The sequence below is a fragment of the Sitophilus oryzae genome, unplaced genomic scaffold, assembly GCF_002938485.1.
Source record: "Sitophilus oryzae breed Bouriz unplaced genomic scaffold, Soryzae_2.0 scaffold_845_pilon_pilon, whole genome shotgun sequence".
In the NCBI taxonomy this organism is placed as follows: domain Eukaryota; kingdom Metazoa; phylum Arthropoda; class Insecta; order Coleoptera; family Curculionidae; genus Sitophilus; species Sitophilus oryzae.
The window spans coordinates 1,532,736-1,546,261 of NW_022147467.1; the positions used below are offsets into that span (position 1 = coordinate 1,532,736).

Here is a 13,526-nt window from a genome sequence, read left to right on the forward strand (position 1 = left end):
CCGGTGCTGCCATTATCGAAGAATATCGTAAACAACTCGTATATACAAATACACGGCTTTAAATAGCGAGTATACGAAAAAATTATTATTTAATTATTTCAAGTGTTAGAAAGTATAATTTGTGAAAATTCTAAAAATAAAAAGTAAATATTTTGAAGATCTAACTTGAATTATAATTTATTATTCCAGTTAAAATGACTTTTTAGATGAGTACAACTACGGTAGCGAGCAGTTTTAATCGCCGGTTTTGCTAGTGGGATCATAATTGGGGCTATTTCGGCTATAACGAAATTTTTTAAAGGCACATAATTATAATTTTATATCATAAAACATCTAATCACTAGTTGATTAAAAAAAGTATACCATTAACATTGCAAATTCTATTTTATCCTCTCATAGCCTGTCTATTTAATTTTTTGGTTATGTAACGAGTACTTTGTTTACTCACTTGTTTCATCGAACTGCTTGAATCCATTTTACTTGTGGCTAGAGAAACCAATTCATCTTTGGCTTCCGAGCTTCTGCACATGCGCAGAGATTTATTTCGCGTTTTATTATAACCAATGATTAACACCCTCCAAATAACCACGCTAACCAACCCGCCAAATAACTAAACCAATCCAACCAAAAAGAGTTAAACCAATGCAATCAAATCACGCTATAAGCAAAAAAAAATATATAAAAATGTTTCGGTCCGGAGTCCGAGATTTGAACCACGGACCATTCGCTTACCAAGCAATGGCCTTAGTCACGGATCTACAGGTGCTCTTGCGACACTGCCTATACCCAGGCGTTACTTTCCGTCGTAGTAGTTTAAGTAAGCAGATCAACTTATTACGCATGCGGAAGTTCGAAAGCCAAAATAGAATTGATATCTCTAGATACAAATATCCATTTTTGCTTTTGATCAAATCGGTGTGAGAAGCCATGAAACTATAAAATATTATTTCGGGAGAGTTGAATATCCGGGAAAGTTATTGAATGTTATTCACAATTTTGCTTCAGATGACGGGAAGAGATATACCTACTTCCCGAAACGTTAAGCATTTTTTTGCCCGGTAGGCAAATTTGTTTATTAGTAAATCACTGCTGACAAGCTGGTCTCCGTTGGATTAATGCAGCAGTGTTACAAAAAATAAATATTTTATTTTGTAGATTTTCTTACAGTGTCGAAATACCCATAAGACTTTTTTGAAGAGATGAATCCGCCACAGAAGTAGAGACAGTTTTTAGTTTTCTCTCATTTTTTGTTTGTGTCATTGTCTCAAGTTTTAGTACTTATCATAAAACCAGATCAGCGATGCATTATGAATATTTTGTATTATAATACTGCAGTTATTTCTTTTAGTAAATATGCAATGGTTTAAAGCGGATTACTATGTCCAAAACCATAATCCTATCGGATAAAGTATGTATGTTTGTCTTACAATTAAGTTGAAAGGTCGGGACACTAATGCAAGATTATTTTACGAATTTAATCTGAGCCAAATCCAATTTACAAGTTTATTCGCTATGGTGTGTGGTCAAAAATAGATTTCACTAGGTATTTGACAGTATAAATGCGAATTTACATTATTGCTCTCAGTTAGATATAAAACCTTAGACTTATACCTTTTTGCTATGAAAAAATATACATTTTTGTATAACTTTTATTTTTTTTAGTATTTTTAGGGTTCCGTACTTGAAAAGGAAAAATCCTTATAAGATGATGTAACAGTCAAATTTCCTCGCAACGACCTCTGTGTGCTAGCTCATAAATTATCGCAAATAACTATTATTTTTGCATCATGTTTACTATAATTTTATTGTTAAATATTGTTTTATTTAAATTTTACAATTATGCAACCCGATATACACCGCGATATACCTACAGCTACAGCTCCACAGTATTGTCACTGGCCCAGCACTAGAATTTTTGGCGACCTCTCTTTATCTTTGGTCATCACTTGTCACTTGTCACTGTCAGATCAAATCAGATGTTTGTGGATTTATTTATCCTTTGTTTTGGTTATTGAAATTTTATAATTATCCGATAAAATTTCGTAGTTAAATTGTTTATTTTTGATGTGGATCGCAGTGTGCAATTCGTTCATTTAATTGTGGGAATTTGTGAGTTAAGTTCGTTTATTGACCGGATATGAAATATGGCTGTTGAAAATATTCTAGAACATCGTTTTTTATTTATGCCTTTTTGTGAGTTGGACTAGTCAAGATATATAGTTCTCTATCTATATCCTGGAGGAAGATTTCCGGTTGAAATCTGATTTTGTGAAGGAAATCGAATCCATGCATCACTTCTTGTGTACTCCCCGACCGAGAATATCGTCGTGAAGAACTGGCTGTCGTTTCGTGAAGCATTCCCTGTTGGTGAATAGCAGGTCTTCGAAAAGAAGGATTAAGGCTTCCGAAACACATTTGGTCAGAGACGTGGTTGGATTTTGATGATTTTTATGGACCGCCGACCAATTTCCGCAATGGGATTAAAATAGCCAAATTTTTCCGACCGATATTCCAATTCCACGTACCCAAGAATTTACCTTATTACCCCGAATTTACCTTACCGACCGCCTTACGTAGCGCCTTACCAAGGTACGCTATAATTCTTCTGCCTATTCTAAGTCAATGCTCAACTGATTTTTATTCGTATTGTTGACTGGTTTTCGACTTTTCCACGCCCACGTGGTGTAGAAAGATTAGTTGAGTGTTATCATTCTTGAATCTTATTTGGTTGTTCGTAATTGTAGAGCAAGAAGACCGATCCAGACCGTAGCACAGAACAGTCCAGAATTCCATCCGTTCCTGTTGTCCCTGTAGAGGTACCCGTTGGACATCATAAACCCTCGTTGAGGTAAAGTTCAGATTTGATTAGTCCTTCTTTATTACCTTTATTAACTCCTACACGTTGTGCTAGTCCTTGTTCTATAATTGAGGCTCTTTTCTAAGACAACCAATATTATTTAGGGTTTTTATGTTCACCTTTTGAAGTCCTACACCTGCCTGTACATTTGCTGAAGGGCTCCAGTGACAGTACCCCGAGCTGCTGTACACCGCCGTAGCAACCCTGTAGCTATACGCCGTAGCTCAGCCGGAGAAAGTTTTCAAGTATATCACATCGAGTAGAGTAAGACTGTTTAGATTAGTATAATTTTAGATTTGATTTATGTAAACCACCCTGGTTCTATCTAGTATAAGTTAGATAAGGGGGTTTGACGTCATAGGTTTAGTACTTATTGATTTAAATTTCATTTCGCTTTACATTTCATTTAACTTCAATTTCATTGCTTTATAAACTTTTTGATATTTAATAAATTGCTTAATCATTTTTAGCAGTATTATTTGCAGTCTAGTCTCATAGTTAAGTTAGAGTCACTTAAGTACAAATAGTTATAGAACATTTGAAGTTCATGATAGTTGTACTCAACAGTTCGAGGTTAGTGTTGAAGTCTACTTAATAGTAACATCTTATATGCCGAGTTCATAGAGTATAATCTCGTTGCGCCCTTCTATTAAGATCTTTGAACCCCGACCACCCGGCTGTTAAAATTAAAAGCTAGTGGCCTCTATGCAACTCATCCCGATTAAGTAAACTTTGTGTTTTATTGAACTTCAAATTAGAAAAGGACGCGGCAATGACTAATGTTGTCACCGTTTATTTCGGAAACGCGTGGAGGTATCGAGTTAAAATTAAAACGATATACTCAGCTCTACAGTCCTTTGAAGCTGTAATCATCAATGTTGTAAGATGCTGACAACATCTAAGTTAACGTAAAAAGAGATAGCCCTTTATGCTGCAAAAAACGACACTCTCGAGAAAATCAAAAGTTATGGGCTACCTTCCGTTGACCTAGAACTATTAAATTTGGCAAGTACTACCGCCTTACACCACAAGTATAGGGAAAAATCTAAAAATTATACGTTTGTAACTAAATCATAAAAATATAGTCTTTATCAGGGTTGGAAAAAATCATGATTCTATTAAAAAAATCAAAAAAATCAGATTTTTTTTATTTAAATCGGATTTTTTTATTTAAATCAGATTTTTTTGATTTTAATTCAAAACAATATTTAAATCGGATTTCCAAATGACTAGGACTTATTTCCATTTAAAGTCCTATCCTAAATGGCTAAATCTTTATAACTCTGAGCGATACCGATAACATTAACAATACTACGGCGCGTGTCATTTTTCCACATCGGTCACCAATATATTCCGCAAAAAAAGTCGCTCCCTTCAGATCAAAAGGATTTTTTTTCAAACGTCTCAAAAGTATTAATTTTTGTCATTTTAACGGCTAGGCATAAAAGTAAAGCACTGTTACGCCTAAGCACAAAAGTGCAAAAATATATTATTAAACTAATATTAGGTGTCAAATTCAACGAGTGTACAAATCGTTTCTCGATTACTGTTTGTATTTTAGTTGCAATGTTTGAAATTGATTAAAAAATTATTTGTAATGTTTTAAAAAAATGGTGTTTTATTCGAAGTAAAAATGTACTTTTTGTGCCTCATTGTAACGTCGGAATAGCTTTACGATGGTCCTCAAAATGTACAGCATCGTCAAAAAAAGTATAATTTCTACTCTTAATAAAACAATACACTATTGTTCGGAAATAGTATTAAGTCGAGAATGAAATTAGTATTATCTAATGTCAAAGTGTAAAGTACTTACTGCAAATCAAAATAGATTCAAAATAGAAAGCAAATGTCGGTAAGAATTTGGAAACATACCAACGTTTCAAAAAAAAATACAATTATAGATTTTTGGGAATGAAGATATAGTCTCAATATCAGAAGAACCTAGTTCTGCACCAGTCTGCGAATGATATGTATTTGAACAGCGAATTTTTGTCACATATAGGTACATAAATGTTAAAATAAATCACTGCGTTTAGCGGTCTTATGGATTCACACGAAATTATTTCCAAAATCGGTTCAACATTTAAATTGATGACTAGGTATTTTTATACAGTTTTATAAAATTTACAATTATTTTTCGATTTATTATCTGTTAGGTATATCTGTTATCGAAATAGTTTTTTATAGTTTTCTAAGACAAATTTTGATAACTTTTACAGTTATTTTTTGATTTATTATAAAGTTTCAATAAAATTAATTTTTTGATTTAAATCACATGATTAAAATTAAAAAAATCACTTGATTTAAATCATGATTTAAATCATTTGATTTAAATCATGCCAACCCTGGTCTTTATACGTCTTCTATACGTATACGTCTCTTATACGTGAGTGAGTCCCACTCGCACTTGTCCTTTTTTTATTTATTTATACAGGGTGAGTGTTAAATAAGCGCAAACATTTTCAGGCACTGTAGATCTCGAAAAAAACTCTTTACCGTTTATCAAATAAGTTCTAAATACCCGAGATATTTTACTTTGAAAATTAAAAAAAAAATGATTTTTCGCTTAAATTTTGAGAACCAACCACCTTTTCTAGGTTTTCCTTCTTGTACATTTAATCTACTACCTATGTTAGTATATTATGATGGTATTATATTTTTTAACTATAAATTAAAAAAAATCAAAATTTCAAATTTAAAAAAAATCGCGAAAAAAAACCTCTTGGATGTGTGTTTGGGGTTGAAATATACTGCCCCTAAAATATTTGTACTTATTTAAGACTCATCCTGTATAGACACGGTGTAATCAGTTCAACTAAATTGGATAATGCTGATCGAGGGTAATAACAAGAAAATTATCAGAAATTAGGACAATTGGAAAATAGAAGCTAGAAGGAATTGGGCCATTATTACTATTCATATTCTCTTTGATTTATTTAAATTGGTACCCTCACCCTCACATAATCGCTTGTAATTTCTTACGTGTTTGATTAGTTTTAAATTATCTATGGAATGATTTATCAAAAATATGTCGAGCAATGAAATATTTTTCGACTCTGTCTCTTAATCGAATTTGATCTACACACACCGATTGCAATTTTAAATAAGTAATTTTTTCACATATACTCTAATCCGGTCGGGCAGCATAGGCCGGCAAATGCAATCGTCTTGCATCTCCACAAAATAAATTTGAATAAGAATTTAGTTTTTATAATCTGCTGATAATGCTGACAGTTTGATACTGTATTATTAATCTTTTTATTTATTTTCAAGAAAAAAATGTACCTATCGAACAAACAAAAAACGAAATTTTTATTTACTTAGTATAAACCAAGAAAAAAACAATATTTTTTTTCAGAGTGATCTTTTCAAAGTTAGAAAAAAATGGCTTAAATTACGGCATTATATTGGATTCCAAACGCGAGATGAAAGGCGAACCAAGTCTTTTTATTTGAGTGTTTGTATTTGCCTAAAGATCCCTCTTGATACATTTTTAATGGTGCCTTTAATTTCTGTTAGAGGGAAATAAAAAATCTTTTTACGTACTTTATTTTTTTAACATTATTTATTTTACTAACGGTTTTATTCCCTTTAATATTATTTTAAATTTGAAATTAAAATTTTTATTTTCATTATAACATTACTTGTAGTTTCTCAAAACTTAAATATTTAAAGATATTATAATATATTTAGTAGAAATATGCAGAATGTGTCTTAAATAAATTCAAATATTTTCAGGGCTGGTAGATCTCGATAAAAGAATCATGTTTTCTCTTTGCCGTTTTTCAAGTAAGTACAAAATAACCGAGTTATTCAAGTTTCAGTTTGCCAAAATTTGAGAGCCACTTTTTGTATCCCCTTTAGTCTCGTAACCATAGAGTAAAGCCGTACCATGGTAATATCAGAGATTAAGAAATTATACCGTGGGAAAATTTGCGTTGAACAAGCAGTTCTCAAAAGTTTTCTGAAATATGTATATAGGAAAATTTAAAGAAAATACACGATTGTCAACATCTCTTTTTTTGCGCAAAAGAACCTCATAGACGTGTTTCTACGGTCGAAATCGAGGTCCAAATATAGTACCCCTAAAAATATTTGACTTATTGAAGGCTCACCCTGTATATGTAGATATTATTTGCAGTTATTTTTTAATACAATGTTAGGATTTCAAGTGGAATTTTAAGTGACTGGCTAGACATTGAAAAAACGCGAGGCCATAGTATTGAAGAAAAAGAAGATTTAATTTTGCTCTACTTTTAACAGGCTAGATTTTTTATTTTTGAAGATAAAGTTCATTGAAAGAAGATTTCATTAAAAAAACAAATTGTAGGTTTTTTTGGCCAAGTTTTATTGCATGCCAAAAATGTTATTTGCTATCAACTGTCACAGTTATTGTTATTTATTTTATTTATTTATTTATTTACGGGAAACCCCATTACATTACAAAATTTACAAAACAATATTAAAAACAGGAAAAAAAAATGTCTTTTATTTTTCTTTCACATCGTATAAAGATACTTAAAAACATTAAAAAATAATACAAAAAAAAACAATAAACACTTATAAGAGAAGAACGGTACAGTAAAAAGAAAAATTAACACACCATCAATCACCACTCCCATTTCTAATCTTCCTCCTAAATGCCCAATAAGAGTCATTAAAAATGTCAACATCATGAAACTTGTTCAGAGAATTAATGTTCCTTTTTTAATAGGAACCAATTAATGTTTTATTTTATATTTAAATTTAAATGGGTTGTAAATCCATTGGGGCTGGTTCTGGTGTTTTATTTAGTTTAAGAAAGTAAGAAGTAATATTTAGGTAAATTAAAAGTTAATTGAAATTAAAGTAACAAAATAATTATTGCGGATGTTCGCCTACCTTAATTCCAAGTCAGCTCCTTGAAGGTTCTTGCACTTTCTCGTGGATAAAAAGTCTTTTAATTTCTTCGGATATGGCGATACAGAAAAATGACCAGTTGAGTCTGCAGCGGACTATATCGAAGTCACACTCGGAGTCGTAGTTTTTTGCCCGATGCGCAATGGCGCAGCGGGCGAACATTTATTATGAACAAAAAAAGTTATGCGCGAAATTCAATTTATAAAATGAATACTAATAAAATATCGAACATATTTTTTTAGCCCCCATTTTTGTTAAATGAAAATTTAACAATAATAAAAAAAAAAAATGAGGTAAATTATGAAAATTATATGTAGAGTATTAATGAAAACGGAATGAAAATTTATAGAAAAAAAATGAGAGAAAAAATATATACAAAATTAAAAATGGAGATTTAAAGAATTAATAATCCGATTCAAGAAGGAAAGAGGCAGATGCAGTGAAATAATATCAGATAATGGTACTAACTTTTCCGGAGCTAATAAGTATTTAAGAAAAATATTTCAAGAATCCGCTGGTAAAGAAAACATTAAATGGAGTTTTAACCCGCCATCCGCGTCTAATTTTGGAGGTTTATACGAGGCTGGAATAAAATCTGTTAAAACACATTTATCACGTGTAATTGGGTCACAATGTTTAACATATGAAGAAATGAATACTTTATTAATACAAATTGAATCTTTATTAAAGTCACGCCCGCTTTGTCCGCAAAGTTCTGATCCGAATGATTATACATTCCTCACTCCAGGTCACTTTTTAACGTTAGATCCACTTACTTGTATACCTGATCCTGATTTATCTCATATTAAAATAAATAGGCTTGATAGATATCAGTTACTTTTACGCCTCCATCGAGATTTTTGGGTGCGATGGCACCGAGAATATTTAAACACGCTTCAACAGCGATCAAAATGGCTCACGCCAGGCCAGTCGCTTAGTCCAGGCAGTTTAGTTCTAATTAAAAATGAAAACCCATAACATGGAAAATAGGTCGTGTGAGAAAAGTATTCCCTGGAAAGGATGATATAGTACGGGTTGCTGAAGTACAGACATCTCAAGGGCTCTATGTACCGCCACTTGTCAAATTATGTCCTTTACCAAATCAATAACATTTCTTAAATTAAATATAATTTAATTTTGTATATATTTTTTTCTCTCATTTTTTTTTCTTCAATTGCGTTTTCATTAATACTCTACATATAATTTTCATAATTTACCTCATTTTTATTTTTTTTAATATTGTTAAATTTTCATTTAACAAAAATGGGGGGCGGTATATGTTCGGTATTTTATTAGTATTCATTTTATAAATTTAATTTCGCGCATAATTTTTTTTCTTCATAATAAATGTTCGCCCGCTACGCCATTGCGCCTCTGGCAGAAAACTACGACTCCGAGTGCGACTTCGATATAGTCCGCCGCAGACTCAACTGGTCATTTTCTGTATCGCGATATCCCAAGAAATTAAAAAAAATTTTATCCACGAGAAAGTGCAAGAACGTTCAAGGAGCTGACTTGGAAATAAGGTAGGCGAACATCCGCACTAATGCTTTTTGTTACTTTAATTTCAATTAACTTTTAATTTACCTAAATATTACTTCTTACTTTCTTAAACTAAATAAAACACCAGAACCAGCCTCAACGGATTTACAACCCATTTAAATTTAAATATAAAATGAAACATTAATTGGTGTTATAAATTATATTATTTTAAATGGAACACCCTATACAGTTATTCACCTCATTCAACACGGAGTATTGTAACCACACTATTAATTTTTACAAATCAAGAGACATGGGTTCACGGACTACTAAAGTTACAATTTAAAATTATTTTCAAGGTACGAAGTGTCCCAAATAAATTAAAAATCTCAAAGTTTTATTTTTTTAAATGGAACACCCTGTATATTATTACATTTTTAGTTTCTACAAATAAAATAAAAGTAATTTTAATTAAAGTTTTCCTCACTTACTTCAATCTTACCGTTTTTGAAATATTTACGATTTCTTGAAAACGCAGTAACAATTTTAATGCTTCATTTCTTTAGGCGTATTTAAGTTTTTAAAACCAAATATTGTACCGAAGTTTTTCTATTTTCTAAATTTCATGTTGGAATAATAAAAATAATACTACCTTATGCAGGGTGTCTAAATATTTATTTTAAATAATTACTAGCTTTAAACGGCTACAACTTATTTAATTTAAATGGAATTCCCTGTATATTTTACGTGAATCAGATGCACAATTTAATTGTCTATCAAATTATATTTGAAAAATATAATTTTATTAAAAACTCATTGGAATTTTATATGTAATAAGTTTGCATTAAATTAAAATCAGTATTTTTTTTTATTTTTAGTATAATATTGTATTAATATTTAGTTGAACAATAAAGGCATTTATTGTTATTATTTTTATTTAGTATAGCATAGGCTTTAGCCGAGTCTTATCGGCAGATTGAAGTACAACTCAATTATAACAACATTTTATTGCACAATTTAAGAGACTTTGATAGCCACGTTGTAAATTTTCGCTTTACGGATCGTAAAATCAAGTGCTTCTATAAGCAGTAAACTTATTATTATGTTTATTTTAGATTACACTATTAAGCTTTTATTGACAAAGAAAATAAATTTTAATTTATGACATTTTTCTGTTAATGGCATACGCGAAACAAATTTTAAACAGAAGTCCCAAATTAAATTGAATACAAGTAATAAGTTCTTTAATGGGAAGTAATATTCTTGTTCGAAATTAATTATAAATTGTTTGAAAATGCAGTCTAGAAAAGCAAATAGTTTTAAAAATGACTTTTTAGAGATAATTTAGGATGAGTTGAAATAATATAAATGTAAATGTTCAGTATTAGTTTTGTCGCCGATTTTTTATGATCGTTTTATATTTTTTTTGTTCTCACACCTTGTAAACCTCAAATATATGCATTCGAGTAATCGTGTGCACCTGCTGGTTTCATTCTGGATTCGAATATATTAGTAGCTTTCATTTCGAATTCAAATGTACGATTTTGAAATTCTAATTCATCTAGAAAACGAATTTATACTTTCTGAATATGAGATTCTCAATGATTTGTAAGAATGGGAGTACACGTTCCGACATTTTTGAATGACAGTTATATGTAAAAAATAGTGATGTGTATCTTTTAAGTTCTTATAGTCTAACGGATGGTTTTAGTTTATGAAATTTAAGTCGAGTACTTTGTATCTATTTGCGATCAGTTAATGGAGTTTTTCACGGTGCCCGGTGGCGTAGAGGTACAGCTCTCGTCTACCAATCTAAAGGTTGTGGGTTCGAATCCTACAGCCAGCAGTTCATCAGCCAACTATTTTTTATAAAAATAGGTACCTAGGTCAACTCAGCCTTTAAGTGAGTACTTGGGATTCACAATCCTGAGATAATAATAGGCGGTTCAAGCGTAGTGCTAGTCACATTACTTTCTTTGTATACCTGTACCGAATGGCTCTAGCATGGCAAGCTGTACCTTGCTACTCCCAAAGCGTTAAAAGCTATATACAGGGTGAGTTTCCTACGATGTTCTCTATGGGTATCTCGGAAACTACTGGAGAGGGAGAGAGTCCGTTAAATGGGGAAAGAATTGCAGTTTTGTGGGGTCATAAATATGCGCCTTTCAGATTTTTGCTTACGCGTTTGCTTACGCTTTTCTTCATTTGAAAAATTCATACAAGGAATCAAGGAATTCTCCAACGGTCTAAGACACTCGAAATAATTTCTCAGAACTTACTGAGAAATAAATGAATTGAGAAATAAGTGAATTTTTATTCTTACGAACATAGTATATGATGGGTGAGGAAAGTTAATCACCGCGACTTTATAGATCTATTGTGTCCTCCTATCTTGACTTATAAATCAACATACAGTCTTACGGCTGTGACGAAAGACGGTTTTACAGACGTTAGTTCTCCATCTCCGATATCAGTCGTATCAAAGTTGATACGGTGATGAGGTGTTCTGGTGTTTCCTCATTTTTCTACATAATCTGCATTCGTCGTTATTTCTTAGCTTGCTTCAATCTACTGAGGTATTCATTGAGGAGACAGTGTCCTGTTAAAAAACCGTAATAATTCGAAAATTCTTACGGGTTTTCGAATTACTTAATAACGAAGTTACTTGAAGTTAATCAAGGAAAATTTTTGATTCTTCTTGGTCGGAAATTATGAGAAATATCTTTGAGTGACTTAGACTGGGGGGTTAGTGGATTTCCATTCCAGGTTACGGATGAAGTCTTCCAGGTTCTTAATTCTGCTTTAAGTTAGTTTTCACTTGGAAAGCAGAACGGTTCTTGTCCAGTTAGTGGAGTGTTTACTCCTTTTCTAGTTAGATTGTTTGCTTTTTTATTACCTTCTATCACTTGGTGAGCAGACAACCAGAGTAGCAGGACTTTCTCTATTTTCTTTGCCTAATTTGTTCAGCCTTTTTAGTCATTTTTTGACCAACTTCAAATTGAAGTTTATTGAGTTGATTGCTCTTAAGGGTCTATCTAAGGTTAGGGCAAGACGAAACAGACGAAATACCAGTACAACGTGGAGTTCGTCAGGGATTTGTACTGTCTCCCTTATTGTTTAATATATACTCCGGATATATATTCGATAAGGCCCTACAAGATAAAGGCATTGGCATAAAAATAAATGACGTCCCAATTAACAACCTTAGGTATGCAAACGACGCGACACCGCGATTATCGCTGACAACCCTGAGGCTCTTCAAGAACTTCTAGAAGACATAGTTCGGGCGGGAGATCCTTTGGGCCTTAAAATAAACACGGAAAAAACCAAGATAATGGTCGTTAGTAGGAGAAATATTCCACCACCCAACATACGAGTATACGGACAATGCGTAGACACGGTAAATAAGTTCAAATGCCTGCGATCCTGGCTAACATCGGACCTTCACCCCGACTTAGAAGTTACATCGCGTATAGAACAAGCTAGATCAATATTTAACAAAATCAGAAACCTATTATGTAACCGATCACTCAACATCAACATACGTCTGCGTTTTGTCCATTGTTATGTATACTCAATCATCTTATACGGCTGTGAGACATGAACAATTAAAATGAACACAATGGGACGGTTGGAAGCTTTTGAAATGTGGATCTACAGAAGACTCTTGAAAATACCCTGGACAGATCATGTACGCAATGAAGAGGTTCTTGGGAGGCTTAACAAGGAAAGGGAATTAATTGCAAATATAAAAAAAACGAAAGACAGCATACCTGGTCCATGTCATGCGCAGTAGCAGAGCAAAGCTTCTGAAGTTGATTATAGAAGGAAAGGTAGAAGGCAGAAGAGGACTTGGGAGACGCAAGCACTCTTGGTTGAAAAACTTACGAGACTGGACTGGACTGAACTTACACGAACTGTTTCGAGCTGCACAGGATAGACAGTGTTTCGCCGCGATTGTTTATATTGGATTTAGGTTTGATTAAGGTTTGCAGAGGAAAGCATTTGCCATAAAATAGCGAACAATTTGTTACAAAATTACATAAATTATATATATCACTGTAATCACAAAACTTCAATCTATTTCCGTATTGTGATGGAATTTTAAATTATGTCTTTATTTTCGATAAAATTTAGTCCAAACATAAGAAATATTTTGTTGATGTTTGACCCTCAAAATCTTAAAAATAAATAAGTTGCCTAAAAATGTGCTACAATACGGATATAGCATAATCATTTATCTTTAATTTCCTTCTTCATTTGTGTAAAAATACCTAGCCAGTTTTAC

At 32.1% G+C, this 13,526-nt stretch overlaps 1 protein-coding gene across 2 annotated transcripts in view; it reads right to left on the reverse strand.

Annotated features, from left to right (window-relative positions):
- The window catches only part of LOC115889719 (otoferlin-like), a 274,808-nt gene that overhangs the window by 79,866 nt on the left and 181,416 nt on the right, over positions 1-13,526 (reverse strand). The window lies entirely within an intron of this gene.